Source organism: Pipistrellus kuhlii, unplaced genomic scaffold, assembly GCF_014108245.1.
Source record: "Pipistrellus kuhlii isolate mPipKuh1 unplaced genomic scaffold, mPipKuh1.p scaffold_m20_p_6, whole genome shotgun sequence".
NCBI classification, from domain to species: domain Eukaryota; kingdom Metazoa; phylum Chordata; class Mammalia; order Chiroptera; family Vespertilionidae; genus Pipistrellus; species Pipistrellus kuhlii.
In genome coordinates, this window is record NW_023425562.1 from 44,582,476 (window position 1) to 44,601,552 (window position 19,077).

General features: G+C 43.0%; 1 protein-coding gene across 11 annotated transcripts in view; it reads left to right on the top strand.

The window, feature by feature from the left end:
* Window positions 1–19,077, top strand: part of RNF152 (ring finger protein 152) — a 71,908-nt gene that overhangs the window by 13,228 nt on the left and 39,603 nt on the right. For 4 of the 11 annotated variants that reach the window (XM_036418109.2, XM_045574923.1, XM_036418110.2 and 1 more), the window contains one exon: window positions 5,022–5,137. The exons of 3 other annotated variants lie outside the window; for them this stretch is intronic. The gene's annotated coding sequence lies outside the window, so the exon portion shown is untranslated. Of the gene's footprint in view, window positions 1–5,021; window positions 5,138–12,162; window positions 12,344–12,477; window positions 12,582–19,077 lie in introns of those variants that run through there. 4 more of the 11 variants (XR_006740384.1, XR_006740385.1, XM_045574922.1 and 1 more) reach the window with 4 other exon arrangements.

The following is a 19,077-nucleotide window of genomic DNA, read 5'->3' on the forward strand; positions in this document are numbered from 1 at the left end:
TTCATTTTAACTTCTCCTTTGAGATTCCGACTTGCAAAGAAACAAATTTCTTCCTTTTATGAGGCTTTTTAGAACTAGGTGACTAGTGTGTTCAATATAATCTATAGTACTTAACAGCTCAATACACTTTGTTTTCACAAAGCTGATCACAGTTAAAATAAGACAAGTAGAGAGTGAGAGAGGGAGACAACAGTTTGAGGGAGGAAGAGTAAGTAAAGAGACTAATAAGGGTAAATATTTGTGTAGGAATATGGCAGTTTTAAAATTTAATTTTAGGTTCAAAATCAAGAACAACTGTTGTCTTACACTGTGATGTTGGCTCTGGAATGCAAAACATCTTGCCCAAAGCAAATTGCAATCAATTGTTCTTAATGATCTACAAAATGACATGGAAGTTGATCAGATATTTTCTTTCCCAAACTATGTTAGGTTACATAATTTATAAAATTTTGGAGGTGGAGGATCTAGCCATAGTACAAGGGTAATAGTATTTAGATATTATATGCTTTAGGTGTAGTGCTAAGCACTGTAAGTGTGTTATTGGGGAGGTAGGTGAGCCTAGCAACTTAGGTGAGTTTATGCCAGAGCTGGGATATGAGAGTCTAGTAGTCCATATTCTTAATCTCATCCTGGGACCCACATTCACCATTGGGAGTAAGAAATGGAAGAGGTGAAAACTTAAACAGGTTCAGTGTAACATAATTTAAGAGGTTTGACTTCTAAACTGTCCTATCTTTGGGAACCAAGGTGGATGGTTTTGGTGATTTGATGTGACTTTGAGGCCTGGTTGTTTGAAAGAGTTGGCGATGGACTATTTTTGGGGAAATTGCAGTGAGATTTCTGGCTATTACCTGAGCTTTGCCCTATGCTAACAAGTGTCTGTAAAGTGTAGTGGTGTGAAATGTTTCTGGAGGAACCACTCTACAGAATGTAGGTGTGAGAGATTCGATCAGCTGCCAGGAGCTGAAAACGTTTATGAATACAGCATTAAAACCTGTTTCAACAAAAATCCCCTCCTATCCCAGTTACTATTTTCCCCCATGTCAGAAAGTGGAATAAATCATATCCTTTCATATTGTCTTTGCTTTGTTCATTCAGTTCCCTTTCCCTGGGTCACCCCCTCACTATACCCTGCCTCCCCCTCCCCCCCAAAAAAAAACCACACCAAAAAACCCACAACATCTTGATGGAAGATGTAACTATATTCGTGAAGATTTCCCTCTCATTTCACCTGCCCTATGGGTCATCCCCCAACCCTTTCAGACAGAATTAACTTTCCTTTTGTTTGTTCTTTTTTTTTTTTTTTTTTTTTAATATATTTTATTGATTTTTTTACAGAGAGGAAGAGAGAGGGATAGAGAGTTAGAAACATCGATGAGAATCATCCATCAGCTGCCTCTTGCACGCCCCCTACTGGGGATGTGCCCGCAACCAAGGTACATGCCCTTGACTGGAATCGAACCTGGGACCTTTCAGTGCGGACACCGACGCTCTATCCATTGAGCCAAACCAATTTTGGCTGTTTGTTCTTTTTAATCCCACTTCCCACTTACGCCTGTGTGTAATAATTCTGAATATGGTTGCACCCCTGCTCCATTGTGAATTCTTTGTCCTTAGGGACCTTGATTTGGTTAGGGGTTTGGATGAATGAATGGAAGAACAGAAGCAAATGAATAAACAAACTATCCATAATGTAGATTTGTTGGGGTCAAGTTGAGTGTGTGTTAGTGGAAAATAGTGCTAGACCTGAGCATTGTTGAGTGATTGTGGCGTCTGGCTAGATGCTTACCAAATTTCAACATTATTGATATCTGGGACCAGATAATTTTTTTCTTGTAGGGAAACTGTCCTGCCCACTGTGGGATATAGCATCTCTGGACTTACTCTACCCACCAGATGCAAGCAAAGATATCTCCAGATATTGCCAAATGTCCCCAAGAGTCAAAATGACCCCTAGTTGACAACCACTGTACAGATTACTTTCTGCATCTAAATGGACCACAGGACTGGTTCCCACTGACAGGATAGGATGTATGTAAAAATGAGAGGCAGTTAGGAATGGGGTGCCTTTTTCATACTTGCTCTTTCTGGTCTGCTGGCCAGCTGCAGGGGTGAATGCTGAGGTCCTAGAGCACATGTGTCAAACACAAGGCCCGCGGGCCAAATCTGTCCCGCCAGGCCTTGCAATGTGGCCCGCACCGCGCTGTCATCACTGCACTCCGCTGCGTTTCCATCACAATGACAGTTTATGACTGTTCAGTAAACCATTCGGCCCGCAATTTAGGCTGGATTTTAGATTTTGGCCCCTTCTCTGATTGAGTTCGACACCCCTATCCTAGAGTATGATGGAGCCACAAGATGGAAGGAACCTGGGTCCTGAATGACGGTGTAGAGCAGAGCCTCCTTTGTGAAGCTGCTCTGGAATGCAGTATGAAGAAGATTAAGGCAAACCATTATTGCGTTAGTCCAGAGAGATTTTGGGGTGTTTATTTTGGCAGTCAATCTAACTTGTCTAACCTCTCACACTTGGAAGGAAGATACTTTGCTGAAGCAGCCATGTTTATATTCCAACTAGTGAATGAATAAAAACAGAGATTCCAACCTTGGAAAAAGAGACAGATTTTTTGTTTGTTCTTGTGTAGCACCAGTCTTATTGCCATAACTCTTATAATTTCTATTTTTATCAGAAAATGAGATGATAAACTTGAATTTGTTATTTTATCACTCTAATCATTCTGACATGTCAGTAATGAACTATAAGTAATTTTAATAAAAAATAATAAAGCACTAAGTGTCCAACAGTTTTCATTTTACTGTGTATGAATATGTACCTGCAATGCAAGTTCAAGTTGAGATATTTGTGGCAATTTATGTTTGTGTTCTAAAAATTTTGAGGGAAAATGACAAATGTTGGTACCCTCCAGTCACAACTGTTTCCCACACTGCTAATAAATAAATCACTGTATGATGTGATGGCCTTTGAAACGGACTCATATAAGCTTAGTGCTACTGAATGCTGTGGATTAGTGTCCTTTAAAAAGCTGAACTTAAAACCTTGCTTATCAGACATAATTCAGTGCATAGTTCTAGATTTCTTTTGCAGCAATTAATTGCATTTGTGGTGTGTCTATGCAGAGCCACTGACCAAAATGGGTAAGTCAATGGGCTTCATTGGGTAAGTCAATGCCACCCATCTGGATGGCAACAGTGGGTTGTTTATGGCAAACAATGGCTGTTTGTGGGCCAGCCCTCAATGGCTAAAAGCTTTGTGTTTGATACAATGGTCTTGCAGCCTGCTCTGTTTTCACAACATTCAATCAACTGTACGAAGAGCCACCCTCAGAAAATCCCGTCCTACCTGTCAGTCAAAACATCCCTTGTCAGGGAATAGAGCAAATCTGACTTGACGATTTTAAGATGGTCAAGTCTAGTAAAAATCTGGCTAGGCATCTGAACTGTCAAATAGCTGATTCCTGTTTCTTTTTTCTTCCCATAGAAAACATTTTCACAATGATAATAAGACTAACCAACATGCATGGCACTAATTATGTGCCAGGCTCTAAGTGTTTTGCATACAATATGTGCATAATTCTCACAGTCTTATTAATATCTCTATTTTAATTTATTTATAAGAAATTGAAGCATGGTGAGACTAACTGACTTACCCAAGGTCACAGAGAGTAAGCGTCAGGGTTAAGATTAGAACCCAGCCTGAATGGCATGAGAGTTTGTGCTAGAAGCCACTGTGGTATGCTACCTCAGATTTTTCCTTCTTTTAAGGAGACTCACTTTCTTTGAAGCGTCCTGTATTTTGATGGCTTTAGCTAACATCTGTATATGATGATTAAACAAAGTTATTAATATTATTACATGGGCTTATTTCTTTTGCACGTGTTGAACATAATTTTCCAAAGCAGCTATCAGCTGATACTCTTATGTTTTCCATAACTCTTGGCATAATTTCTCCTAACAAGAAAGTACTGACTTACTTGGAACATTGGTTTGATTATTTTCATACAGAGATGCTCCTTTAGGAGGTTACCCCTGTAGAATTGGAATACTGGTACACAAGGAACTCGCATGCCAGGTGGTTCTGGATGAAGTGCTACTGGAGTTTAGAGAGGGAAAGATTACTCCTTGTTAGAGGTTTCAGAATGGCTTTGTAGAAGAAGTAGCATTTGATGATGTCCTCGGAGGGTAGGCAGTCATCTGGACACGTGGGCTTGCGGAGTGGCGTTCCTGAAGAACCAAGGTGGTAGGGGAGGGTGGATCTTGTCTTCTGGACAACAAATAATGCACTGTGACTGGGTCATAGAGCTGTGAGTCAGACTAATGGGGGAAAAGATGAGAAATGTTGGTGGGAACAGGGGTTTTGGATTTGTTTGGCAGGAAGCCATTGGTGGTTTGGGGGATGGGAAGGATGTGGATAGGAAGCTGTCTATTCTGAAACTTAATTTGGCAGCAGGCGATATGGATTGGAGCAGGAAAGGACAAATGTGGGGGGACCAACCCAGAGAAGATATGGTGAGGACCCCAGGGCGACGGGAATGGGAAGGATGCATGAATGAAAGACACATGTTAGAGACAAAACTAGCAGAATTTTAGAGACTAATTAAATGAGAGGTGGGAGGTAAACCAGTTTAAAAGTCTGAAGTACTGGATGGATAATGGTAACACATATAACATTGCATCGAAAAGGCCAGATTTGAGAGAAATCAAAAGTTCAGTTTGGAAATGGCATTTAGTAGACGGATCAGAGCTGTGCCTTCGAGAGTAATCCCATCCAGATGGTCATTATGAATCTGAGGTTGAACCACGTTGCCAAGTGTGGGGGAGAGCCTTTAGGGAGCTGGTTGTGGAAGGACATAGGCCGAAAGAAAAAAGTCTAATTTCTGGAGCAGAGGACACGCGTTTAATGAAAACTAAGAGAGATATGTGACTTCATGTTCTGGCATGGCTTAGTGCATATTTATCATCCCCAGCTTAGTTATGATTTTTCCTAGATTTAAAATGTTTTACAGACCATGCGTGAAGAATGTTCTATTCCGAACCTTGTCTGGGATATTGGGAATCTGGTTGGAAGACCCTCTGCTCATCTGGTCTGTCTGCTAACTCATCAGCCCCAGCTGTGCTGCAGGCAAGCCTGCCTTTCCCTTCTTGCCTCCTTTAGGATCCCTGCCTTCCTTTTCTTCCTCTGTCCTTCTCTTCAAATCCTAACTCTTCCTTTAAAACCCTGCTCATATCCTATCTGAATCCTAGATTATTGCAGCTGACAATGACCTAGGCTGCCTTCTCCATCTCACAGATCTTAGTGTATGTCCTGGGGATGGCCAGCTGCTGACATGTGGTAGATGTGTGTCCTTTGAGGGCTGTGCCTGCCCAATGCATCTTTATTTTGTTTTGTTTTTAAAAATATTTTTATTGATTTCAGAGAGGAAGGGAGAGGGAGAGAGAGATAGAAATATCAGTGAGAGAGAATCATTGATTGGCTGCCTCCTACACACCCCCTACTGGGGATTGAGCCCTCAACCTGGGCACATGCCCCTGGCTGGAATCGAATCTGGGACCCTTCAGTCCAAAGGCCGACCCTCTACCTACTGAGCCAAACTAGCTGGGGCTTATATGCATCTTTGCATTCCAGATATCTGATATATATTGGGTATATTACCAGTAAATGTTGTCATGAATTGTTATATCTCTAACTAGTTCTTTTTAAAAAAAAAAATTGCATTTTATTCAGAATATTGAGATATATCTTTTAAATTCTTTTTAAAAAATATTTATTGTTGAAAGTGTTATATAGGTCCTCCTTTCCCCTTCATTAATCTCTTCCAGCCCGCTGCCATCCTGCCCTGCACACAGGCCCTCACCACCTCATTGACCATGTCCACGGGTTATGTACATATGCATACAAGTTTATTGGTTGATCTCTTCCCATCCACCTTTCCCTGCCTTCCCTCTAAGGTTCAGTCTGTTCATGCTTCTAAGATTGTAACTAGTAGTTCTTAATCTCTGTAGACACTACAGTGATCTTCCACTTTTTTAAATATTCCCCCACACTATAATATTTGGGCTATGGTAGCTTCATGCTGCTGGTTGGTTAAGGACTGTATCATCAGGAACTTTCCTTTTCTCTTGGGGAGGCCCAACATCTTGGTAGTGGATTCTTATACTTTCAGTTAGTTAGAAGTATAATATATTGGTTACCACCATTGGCTTAGCTTACATTTGTCTACTATTCAAAAGACATATTGACTACCTTGATTGATTCTTTGGTCAGTTAATGCTCTGAGATTGTGGCAGAAAGGGGATTGGATTAGGGCAAATTTTGCCTTTGATTTTATGTAAGATATTGGGGATAGGTTTGCAGGAATCAAAATATACTCAGAGACCAAATGGGTAACACAGTGGTAGAAGCTAAAAATTAGTTTTAATATTTCTGAAATTAAGCAGACAAAATTCACATAGTATGTTATGTGGGATGGTTGTGAACCAACAGAATGAAACTGCTTATTAAGGTAGATTTGGAAAGTACTTGGGAGTGCAATGGCTCTCATTTTCATTTCCTGAGATTTGTTTACTAATATGATCTCATTTCCGTCAGCCTCAAAAAGCCTTTACCGGTAGTAATTAGTACCAATTAGTTAGAATCTGCTACCCTGCATGCTGGCCATTTTCTCAGAGAACAAATCCACTTTCTTTAGGTTTTGGAGAAAGAACTCTTATGCCTTCAGAGAATGTGTGGACTGATGTTCATAAATGACTTTTAAAAAATATATTGATTTCAGAGAGGAAGGGAGAGGAAAAGAGAGGTAGAAATATAAATGATGAGAGAGAATCATTGATCGGTTGTCTTCTACATGTCCCACGTTAGGGATCAAGCCTGTAACCCAGGCATGTGCTATGAATGGGAATTGAACCATGACCTCCTGGTTCATAGGTCAATGCTCAACCACCGATCCATGCCTGAGTAAAATTTTAAATATTGAATATCTTTGAATTGAATTTATAAATTGAAGAGGTAATTGCTGATGTGGACTTGGCAGTAACTAAATCCAGAGCATTTGTGAAGCTCTAAGTTACCCAACTAAATTATCAGAATAAGTCCAGAGTAGGTACTGTTTTTGTCCCCAATTTCTGGATGACCAAACTGAGGCCCAGAGAAGTTTAGGAGCTTGATCACGATTATGTTGCCAAGGACAAACCTGACTGAAATCCCAAATCTGATCAGTGGTAACATTGGTATGCCAATGCATTGCATAAAGTGGGTTTTCTTTTTCTTTTTCTTTTTTTATTTATCCTCACCCAAGGATGTGTTTATCAATTTTTAGAGCATCAATTTTTAGAGAGAAGAATAAGGGGTGTGGGGGAGGCAGTAGAAGAAACATTGATGTGAGAGAGAAATATCAATCTGTTGCCTCCTATACATGCTTTAATAGAAGATTGAACCTACAACCTAGGTATGTACCCTGAATGGGAATCAAATCCTTGCACTCCAGTCAACTGAGCCACTCAGCTGAGCCAGCTGAGCTATAGTGGGTTTTCAGACCTTGCAGAAGTAGTTACTGTAGCAGGAGAAAAGGGAGAAATCGGGGAGGGGGAGGTAGGGGTGGGAGTGGAGGAGGAGAAGCTATCAGAAACAAAATATACTAACAATAAATGTCTCTAGTCATTAATTTCTGGATATAAAGATGAACATGATATTAAAAATGAAATACTAAAAATGTTAGCATTTTAATTTCATTTTCTCTGTGCTATATTCATGGTAGAGTTGTGAGTAATTATCTTCTTGTGGCCGTGTTGTTTCCACACCAAAATTTTGTCTGGAAATTGTAGTGCAACAAATAGCTGCTGAAATCATGATGGCAGTGATTATGTCCATGACATAATTGTGCAAGTATAGAATGATGTGGTTATTCTGAGGGATAATGCTTTACTAGAATGGTGAATGCTTTTCAAATGTAGGACAAGCCAGAAAGGAAGAAGGCCTAATTATGGGTTTGTAATATATAATGGAAATGGATGACTTTTCAGGACTGTTTTAAAGATTAAAAATTAGACAGCCTAGAGTTCATTCAGAGTTTTTAACCAGACCATTAGTAATATTTTCAGCTCTGGTAGTAAGTAGTGGTTTTTTTTTGTTTGTTTGTTTGTTTTAAAATATATTTTATTGATTTTTTTACAGAGAGGAAGGGAGAGAGATAGAGAGCTAGAAACGTCGATGAGAGAGAAACATTGACCAGCTGCCTCCTGCACACCCCCTACTGGGGATGTGCCCGCAACCAATGTACATGCCCTTGACCGGAATCGAACCTGGGACCTTTTAGTCCCCAGACCGACACTCTATCCATTGAGCCAAACTGGTTTCGGCTTATATGTTTTTTTTATTGATTTTTAGAATGGGAGTGGGATAGAAACATTGAGTAGAGAGGAACATCATGGATTGGCTGCCTGATGCATGCCTCCCACCAGAGATGGAGCCCACAACCTGGGCATGTGCTCTGACCAGGAATTGAATGGGTGACCTCTTGGTTTCTGGGTGGACGCTCAACTGCTGAGGCAGGGCATCTGGTAGTTAAGTTTTTAAAAAACATTGTTAATCTCTAGCCTGTCCTGTGAAGTCTTCATGGGAGTGACTAACATCACCGGTTTGCTGCCTTCTCTACTTCAGGGTCCCTTTCTGGAGTCTACCCAAGAAGTTTTAGCTTTTGCCATGAACATAGCTAGGAATTGGGACCTTGCCACATCCCAAGTAAATTGTTTCCATTTTAAAGTTGGGAAAACCTTGAGACTGATTGAGGTAGTACAAAGGTGGGTAGAATATGCCAGGCTATTCACTTGGTCATGCTCGGGGAATCGGTCTATGCCCATCTGAGCCCTTCCTTCTGATACAGCACACCACAGGACACCAATGTGATCTCACCCCGGGGGCCTGCAGTGTCCATGGTTTCACCACTAGAGATTCATTCCTTGTGGGGCTGAAACAGCAGGAATTGTGGTCACTTGGTAGGCTGAGGGCCATGTCCCTACTCTGACGGATTTATCAGCCTTCTGATCATGAATAGATGCCCTCATTTAAGATGAGACCAGCAATACCTATCTTGGGAGGTCACAACGAAGGTTAATAATGGTCATGGTTGTATGTGGTGCCCGTGTCAGGTGCTTTTTAAAATATTATGTATAATCCTCCTTTTCTTGCCCCGGTGGCGGAGCGCCTCCCTCTGGCGGTGCCTCCTCCAGGCCCACTATTGAAGACGTTGACTAAGCCAGCTTTGAGCATAGATCTAGCATTGTTCCACACAAAATATTGAAGGACCCAAATTTGTAGCAAATTCCATGGCAGTTTTAAAAGTTAAGCTGCTATATAGTAAATGACTGGGCATTCTTGATACTTGAATACGGACTGTGCACAGGGAAAGGAAATATAATGCACTTCATAACTGTATTGTAAAATGGAAAATGCGATGTCTTAAATAAAACTTTATTTATCTATTTATTTATTTATTTATTTATTTATTTATATTTTTAAAAATATATTTTATTGATTTTTTACAGAGAGGAAGGGAGAGAGATAGAGAGCTAGAAACGTCGATGAGAGAGAAACATCGACCAGCTGCTTCCTGCACACCCCCTACCGGGGATGTGCCCGCAACCAATGCACATGCCCTTGACCAGAATAGAACCCGAGACCCTTCAGTCCGCAGACCAACTCTCTATCACTGAGCCAAACCGGCTTCGGCTTAAATAAAACTTTAAAATTGGCAACATAAAAATAAAAAAAATATTATGTATATGTTAATTGATTAAATCTACAAGGCTAGCAAATCATTTGAGTCTGCTTTGTGCCAGCCCCTCTGGGGAGCAAGTGCAGAAAGAGCGGGAGTATAAAAAGGCAGAGCACAGGTTGTAACATTACCTGGGCACTGCTGAGGCTTGGGGAAGGATGCTGGTACGGACTCCAGAGGTGGTAGGAGGAGTAAGGTCAGCATTAAAAACAGAGCAGGAGGTGTGGACACAGGAAGACACAGGCACTGACTGTAATCTGGACTGTTTGCCTGGGATGGGCCAATCCCTCACCTGGCTTCTTTCTTATTATTTTGGATTGAAGAGGTGAGGTCTATAAACATTGGTAGGAAAATAGGACATTGATCCTTTTTCTTTCTTGGTTAATCTTAAAGATCTCTTTCTTTCCACATTCTCAAGAAAAAGGTAGAGTCGAAACCGGTTTGGTTAAGTAGATAGAGCCTGCAGACTGAAGGGTCCTGGGTTCGATTCCAGTCAAGGGCATGTACCTTGGTGGCAGGTACATCCCCAGTAGGGGTGTGCAAGAGGCAGCTGATCGATGATTCTCTTTCATCGATGTTTCTAACTTTTTATCCCTCTTTCTTCCTCTCTATAAAAAAATCAATAAAATACATAAAAAAAAAAAAAAAAAGAAAAGATAGAGAAAAGTGATGTCCTGAAGCAAAACCTAAATGGAGTGGGGCTTGGGTCGCATTTGGCCAAGACACAAACACCAGACTGGACTTTGGACCCATGGAGTCATCAGGGACTTGAAGTCTTTTCTCAAAAGGAACAAGCCAGCTGTGAAGGACCAAGGGGTGAGGGGACAGACATGGGCACCTGAAAGGAAGGTGTGGTCTCCATCCTTTCTTGCTTGGGTAAAAGGAAACCAGATCAGACAAAAGCATTTGTTAAAAAAAAAAGCTATGTGGGAGGCAAGGAGATTATGTGTATGGCATGAAGTTGTTTTTTTAATTTTAAAATTTTATCTTATTTTCTAATCCTCACCTAAGGATATATTTTTATTGATTTGAGAGACACACACACACACACACACACACACACACAGAGAAAGACAGAGAAAAAGAGAGAGAGGGGTAAGAGAGAAACATTCATTTGTTGTCCCCATACATTCCCTGATCAGGGATTGAACCCACAATCTAGGTATGTGCCCTAACTGAGTGAGAATTGAACCCGCAACCATTTGGCTCAGGGTACGATGCTCCAAACAACTGAGCCACCTGGCCAGAGCTATTTATTTATTTTAGAGAGAAAGAATAAGAGAGTGAGAGAGGGAGAGAAACATCGATTTGTTGTTCCACTTATACATGCATTAATGACCAGGGATTGAACTTGCACACAACTTAGTGTTTAGGGATGATGCTCTAACCAACTGAGCTATCTGGTCATGGCAACCTGAGGAAGAAATTCTGTGCTTATGTATATTTGCAATAATAAATCTCATCCTCTGAGCAGTAAAGCCTGTTTCTCTTTGGAGTGCACGTCATGTCTGCAATGAAATTTGTCCCCTAAGGCTTCCTCTGTGCTTTTTACTCCCCACCCCACCCCTGTCTCTAGAATTCCGACAGCAGGGGATTAGTGTTAAATATGTGTCCAGTAAAATAATATTCTTATATTTTAAAATTATTTCTTTCTAAGAGAGGGTGAGTAAGGTTTGGGAGAAATGGAAGGATATGATTGACAAGGTATATGGTGTTGCCTAGTCTGAGTCATCCTTCGTGGGTTGAATTCAGAATGAACAAGCTCAGTGTATAAGTCTGTATCAGAAATTACAAATGTGCAAAGTGAATACTAATTTAACTGTTAGTCTCATGGTTTCCTGCCCACATCTGCTTATATTATATAAACTTCCTAATTTTTTGTTTTTGTATTGTTGCTTGTATAGTTAGCAGTGGGTAGGAATGGTGCAGGCAGGTGACTAGGCTACGAGGAACCCCAGCACTCCATCCATGGAATTGACTAATTAGAACTTTGTGATAATTGAAATGGTTAAACTGGTCCCACTAACAAAGAAATGGAGAACCTAGGGTAGGCATTGGACATTGTAAGGCCTTAGAATGTTCAAAAAATCTTCTAAAAACCTCAAGTGTTTGTGACAAAGACCTTTGTCCTTACAAATGATAAACACTTTTTAGTTCTATTTAATATTAAAGAGGGAACCCTAAGAACCTCAAGGATAAGCAATTTCTTATCAATCCAATTGTAAGTCATGCGTGAAGAATCCTGTGTCATTGACCTTTTTATGAGGTTGCCTGGGTAATGCCTACTCCTGACTTTTTTACATACTGTTCCGCTCTGCATTTTTCCTCCACTTAACTGCAAGGCAAAGTACTGATTTATGCTCTTATTCCTTTGCAGTTGCTTTTAAAGCTGGGACCGATTCTCCTGACCTGACGAGGCCTTGTTCAGGGTCCTGCGGGTCAGTTGAGGCTGACTGGCTGGACTTAGCTCCATCCTGGGGTCTTTCAGCTGACACTGAGCAGGTGTGGCTGCTTTTCAGACATGGAATAAACAGAAGAAAGAAAGAAATATTGGAAAATGTTTTTAAGTGCTTTTTTTTTTTTTTTTTTTTTTCCAGGGAGGAACAACCTTAAACATAACACAGACATATGTTGTAAGCCTTCAGCAACTCTTGAAGGCCAAACCTCTCTAGTCATCAGCTTGTAAGGGATAGGAGAACTCTCTCCATTCCTTACCATGAGCCTCCTTGGACTTTGTGTGAGAAGCAGGCGCAGGGCATCCAGACGGCCCCCTGAGGCTAATTAAGTTCTAAGAAGGTGAGCAAAATGCAGTTGATAGTTGTTTTAGCTAGCATATTAGTTTCAGGTGAAATTTACATAATCATAAAGTGTTGTGTTTTTTTTTGGTGCATTAAGTGTCTTTTTAGTGCACTGTAGGTTTCCCCGGAGAATTCAGATGCCCTGGGCATTTGTAACTGTTTTATGGGATGTAGAAGCATTATTTTACATTTTTAATGATTACTGCGAGTTACTGTTGTTCTCTCTGCTTTTCGTGCTGCATTGCTGTTGGTATCAGGATTTATTTGATGCCAAGTTCACAACCAGGAATGGATTCCTGAATGGTTAAAAAAAAACAAAACAAGACTTCTTTCAGATATCTCTGCTCCCCTCCTGCTGCCAGGAAACGCAGATAAAAAGCAGTGTGAGTTGTGGGTTCGGTTTGTCATCTCTTTGCCTTTCTAATACATGGGCAATCTTGAGTTCTCAAGCTTGCTTCCTAAGCCCATTAGCTCGCCAACAGATATCTGGGTGTTCTCCCCATCAGTAGGTGTGACATTTGGATGCTTGGTGGGGGAAAAAATTACCCTGACAGGCAGAGCTTTTAAAAAGTGCACACAAACCCTTCCTGTTCCTGGCTGAGTCAGTTTGGGATGAGCCCTGCAGTCTGCTGTTGGTTTGGTTTTTGCTTGTTTAACTGCTGACTTGCCAGAGCACCCTCATTACTGGTAATTCTGAAGGTGATGGGCCATCTGACCATGGCCCTTTAAGTTACGGGGATACAGGGGCAGCCAGAGCTGTTGCCTTGCAGGCTTGAGGAGACACATGTCTGCATCCCAGTGTCAGTAGAACGTGGGGAATGGTACTTCAGGAGCATTTAGGTGGGAGCAGGGACACCAGGGGTTGGGCAGTGAGGGGAGAGGACAGGGTGTTGGGGAACATCGCAAAGCATCTCAAAGCCCTCCAGGAGGAAATGAGGGAACAGCCAGACAGGGTGTGGATGGAGAAGAGGGTGTGGGTTAGATGAGGCTGGAAAGATAACCAAATCATCAAAAGACCCACAGACCCTGGTGGGCATGTGGGCCTCACCCCCTTAGCTTCCAATTGATGTGGCAACCCCAATGGGTCAAGGTGTGGGCAACTGGGCAGGAAGTGTGGATGACAGTCTTAGTTCTGCCAGTTACTTTGTAATATGAGCAAGTATTCTGAACATCTTTGTTACCATCTCTTGATCTGCAATATGGTGACAATGGGGCCACCTTCCCTGAGTTGTCCCAAGGATAAAGGAGTCATCATATGTAAAGCCCTGGCATGGAGCAGTCCTGAAGGCTGATGGGGATCTGACTTGTCATTGAGGAGTTTCCAGGGTGGTTGGAGTAAGGGAGAGATTGGAGATGAGGGACCTGGTTTGCAGGGCTTTTGTGGAGTGGCTAGCGGTTCCCAGCAAGGTATAACCTTTGGGACAGAGCTCTGGGAGTACCCCTGCCTGTTTTTCCACTAGCATAAGGTTGTTGTAGGAATAGACCTAAGAAAGTGTTAGGGGGTAGAATAGCCAGGGTTAGGTGAAAGCTAGAAACATTGTATTAGCTTGTCTTGGATGACAAGGTTACTCCAGTGCCCACTTGTTCTAACAGAGACAGGGAGTTGAACCTTAGCTGGCTAGCCTGCCTTGTAATCTTGTATGATAAAAGGCTAATATGCAAATTGCCCCCTGGACCCAAGGGCCCCTCCCCCTGGCTGGCTCAGCCCAATCGGCCCTCACCTGTGCATGAATTCATGCACCAGACCTCTAGTCTAAAATAAAATGGCCATTTTTAGACTTTCACACAGTTTTTTTTGGGGAGATGTGGACAGATTTGATGGGGATATTTGCCTTCAATTTAAAATGAGTTTCCTTCTAAATCTTTTAGACTGTGAGTTTAAACACTAATGTTGAGAAAAGTCTTTTCTGAGGCACAAAAGCCTTCGTCCATTATGTTCCTTTTTAAGGCAAGAGAGACTCTAAATTCCACAAGTACTCTTAAGTTCTAAATTCCTAGCAGGGGATTAGCGAGGCCTTTGGTTTTAGTCAGTCTGCAAAACAATTCAGCAAAGTATAAAAAGGCAATGGGGGGAAATCATGTTTCCTTTCTGTGCTGCCAACCAGGTTTGTCACATGGATTAGTCATTTAGATAGGGACAGCTATGAATCACTGCTTAGAGTTTCCCATTTAATTTTATCCCGGAAGCAATTTCCTTTCACATTTTCAAGCTGTAGTTATCATTAATGAATTTAACATTATGAAATCCAGAGAATTACTAATTCATTTTGGAGAAAGTAGACATTTAAAACTGAAAAAGAAAACCTACATTTTTTTCAGTGGTGTTCAATATTTTTCAAGATGACAAATGTGGAACATCTTTTTGAGGGTGTCCTTGCCCAAGGGGGTCTATGTGTCTGATGTCTTGGTTGCAGGTTTGGGAGCAAGAAAAGTGAAGTCAAGATTTCTCAGTGACCAGGTGCTGGGTATTTTCAAAAAAGGAAAGCTAGAAATTTGTGGAGTAGGCAGCTGATGAGAATCAGAACTTCCACCCCAAGTTTCTTTTCTTTTTTAAAAAAAAAAATATATATATTTTATTGATTTTTTTTTTTTTTTTTTTTTTTTTTTTTTTTTTACAGAGAGGAAGGGAGAGGGATAGAGAGTTAGAAACATTGATGAGAAAGAAACATCAATCAGCTGCCTCTTGCACACCCCCCACTGGGGATGTGCCCGCAACCAAGGTACATGCCCTTGACCGGAATCGAACCCGGGACCCCTCAGTCCCCAAGCCTCTATCCATTGAGCCAAACCGGTCCCGGCCAAACTACTTTTTAATTACACTTTATTTTTCTTAATTATTACTGCATAATAATTATCCCAAAACATAATGACTCCTCCCCTCCCCCTCCCTCACCCTTGCACCTTTTTTAAAATTTTTTATTTTTTTATATATATTTTATTGATTTTTACACAGAGAGGAATTGAGAGGGATAGAGTTAGAAACGTTGATGAGAAAGAAACATCGACCAGCTGCCTCTTGCACCCCCCAATGGGGATGTGCCCACAACCAAGGTACATGCCCTTGACCGGAATCGAACCCGGGACCCTTCAGTCCCCAAGCCGACACTCTATCCATTGAGCCAAACCGGTCTCAGCAACCCCTGCACCTTTTTAAGAAGACTTTGGTTTGTCAACTGAAGTTCTTTTCAGGATGGTCATCTCATCTGGGGCAGCCTCTGATCTCTGAGCCTCAGTTTCCCTGTGTATAGAATGGGGTTGATAATACCTGCCCTCCCCCCAAAAATATGTTGGTCAGGATGATTGGGTGAGATCATGGGTATGAAAACACCTGGCTAGTCCCTTTCTACAAGCATGTGAGGCAGATAGGAAGGGAGGAGAGGGTCAGGCTGGACAGAGGACACAGGCCTTAGTATGTAGACAGGGAGAAAAAGCAATTCCTTGCATACCCCCATTCCTTCCCCGACTTAAGACCTGAATTAAATAGCTTCTTAGGGAAAGAAAGTGTCCTCTGAGGGACTCAGGGCCTTGTCTTTCTCCCTGCAGTCCAACCAGGCAGGTGGTCATGTGTGGAAGCCATTCCTGAGCACAGACCTGCATTTTCTCTTTCCTGTTCGGTGCTTCTTCTAAATCAAGGGGTCTTTATGGTTACCTGGTTGTTCATTGCCCCTTGTATTCATTTCCTGGGGCTGCCTAACAAAGCACGTGGCTGCAGACCACAGAAATGTGTGATAGTTCCGGAGGATAGATCCTGGTGTCAGCAGGGCCTCGCTCCCACTGAAAGCAGTGTTTCCCAAAGTGTGGTACGCGTACCCCCAGGGGTATGGGAAGAGTTTTGGTCGGGGTACGTGTTGCACCGGAGTTTGGTGGGGATATGCACTTAGCTGTGCCTAATTCTACATTCTCATGAGTACGAGGGGTACTCAGCGTTACGAAAATTATAGAAGGGGTACACATATGTCAAAACTTTGGGAAACACTGCGTAGGGGACAGTCCTTCCTGCTTCTTCCAGCTCTGATGTTGTCTAGATTTTTGCCTCAGATGCAGCCCTCCGATCTCCACCTCTCATCACATGGCCTTCTCTCCGTCTGCGTCTGCGTCTGTGTCTCTTCTTACGCACATGAGTCATGTTGGATTAAGCGTGCTCTGCCCCCTACCTCTCCTCCCACTCAGTCCAGTATGACCTCATCTTAACTAATTACATGTGCAAGAACCCTATTTCCCCTCAAGGCCACGTCCTGGGGTATTGGAGTTAGGACTTAAAGAGCCTGTTTGGGAGACACCATTCAACCTAGGACAACTCCTCACCCCATGCCAGGTGTTTGGAATCCATTTGCATCGCAGCGTCTAGTCCATCTTCAGAGGCAGCATATATCCCACCCTGAATGGGATGCAGACCTCTGGCTGTTTCCAGAACCGGCAGCCGTGACATCATGCCTGTAATGACTGTGGAGCCCTGGGGAACACGGACTGTGAGAGTTACCTAGTATTTTGGAAGTGACTCAGTTTGAATTAGCACCAAACAGCCTTCCTGCTCTGCTGCTGATTTCACTTCAGTCAACTAAGCTCAAAACCCAGCAGCTTAGATGGTGCCTCTGGGAAGCACAGAAGTCCTTCCAGTTTTATTGGAAACAATTGGTTTTATCAGAAGTACTGAGGTGGGAGTTTGAGCAAATGCTACTGTCCCATTTTGTGAGGTCGTTCGAGTCCGCGGTGGCATCTGAATGGTGCAGGCAGGTGACTGGGCTGCCAGGAACCCCAGCTCTCTGTCATACCAGGGGAGGCCAAGGGGCATCAGGTGGGGGAGAAAGTGCCTCCTGGGCCCTCAGCACTCAGTGATTGGCATCACCTGAGGGTGCACAAGAAACCCAGACTTTTTCCAAAGGTGGTTCACTCAGGAAGAAGGAAGCCAGGAGACCCCGAGTTTAGTCCTGGTTTTGCCCCAGTCTTACTGACTACACTTAAGCACATTTCTTTTTTGTTTTGTTTGGGGTTTTTTGGTTAATCCTCATCTGAGGATATTTTTCCATTGATTTTTAATTTAGAGAGAGTGGAAGGGAAGGGGGAGAGACAGAAAGAGAGAGAAACACCAGTCTGAGAGAGGCACACCGATGGATGGGACCGATTCTATAACCGAGGTACCTGGCCTTGACTGGAATTGAATCCAGGACCTTTCAGTCCACAGGCGGACACTCAATCCACAGCCAAACTGGCAAGGGGCAGTACAGTTCTTAAAAGGGACCCCAGGCTTCTCATCTCTGTGAAAATGGTGAAATGTGCTGCATCATGTTGTCTGCAGGGCAATGAATAGGTTGCTGTGTGCAAGCCGCTGGCAGACCTCAAGTAAAAGGGGTGGAGGCGGGAGGTGGGGGGGTGAGGTGGTGGTGGTGGTGGTGGTGGTGGTGTGTGGGGTGTGTGTGTGTGTGTGTGTGTGTGTGGACAGGCACTCGCCAGTTCTCTCCTTGAAGGAATAGTAACATTTAACACACAGGCTTAGACAGAGACATTGAGGTCAGGGCAAGGTCTGACATGCAGACGCTCTGTTGAGGAGCTGCTGGTCTCAGGGCAGCACTTGGGAGGAGCCCCAGATGGGAGCCCTGCGTGGACTTCACCTGCAGAAGAAGTGGAGGAGCTGCAGGAGGGTGGCTGACAGGTTGCCGTAGGATGTTGAAGGAGACAGAATTGGTGAATATTTCCAGAGGTGGCAGTGTCTTGGGGACAGGCTCCCAGTCCTAGGGTGCAGGGATGTAGGGACGGCAGGTCCAGGTGGCTTGGGGGAGAATGAAATGGGCAGCCAGGAGTCCTTTGAGCTTTAGACCTGGAGGGTTAAAGAACCCCAGATGAAGGGAGGGGAGCCCTGGGCAGGAGGTCACTGCGGAGCTAGCAGTCAGGGGGACTTAGGTGGGGTCCCAGAGGGTTGCACCCAAACTGCCTAGATGCCCCCATTAAGGGTAGGGCTGGATCTAGAAATGGGAGTGAGGGTGGGGCGGGGAGGAATTCCAGTTGGAAAAAAATGAGGCTGGGCGCCTGACTCCAGGTTGGAACACACCATGCCTGGGACTGAGCAATTGTCCTGCTTCATTTAATTCATACATGTAGTAGCAGAAAAGGTCCCAAAATAAAATGTACCCACCACTTCAGCACCGATTGAAGTTGTTTTTGCTGCTGCTGTTGTTTGAGGTACCTGATTATTTATAATCCCTGGGCAAATGCATCATTTTGGAAAACACTGTTGAACGGAGGTGTTTATATATGCCCATGACAAACTTACTTTAAATGACTATTTATTTATAGGGCTGAGGCTGATATGTGTTCTGTGATAGGGTACCGTCCAAAATAGAATGAACAAAGATCCACAGTTAGAGCCTTGATTGCTGGCCAGGGCCTGGAAGATATGGAGGTGGAGTGGGGGATTATTTGCTACTTTTGAGCCGCTGTAGGATCAGAATGGGACCATGAACCACAAGGCGTGGTCATAGGAAAGAAAGGACAGTAGT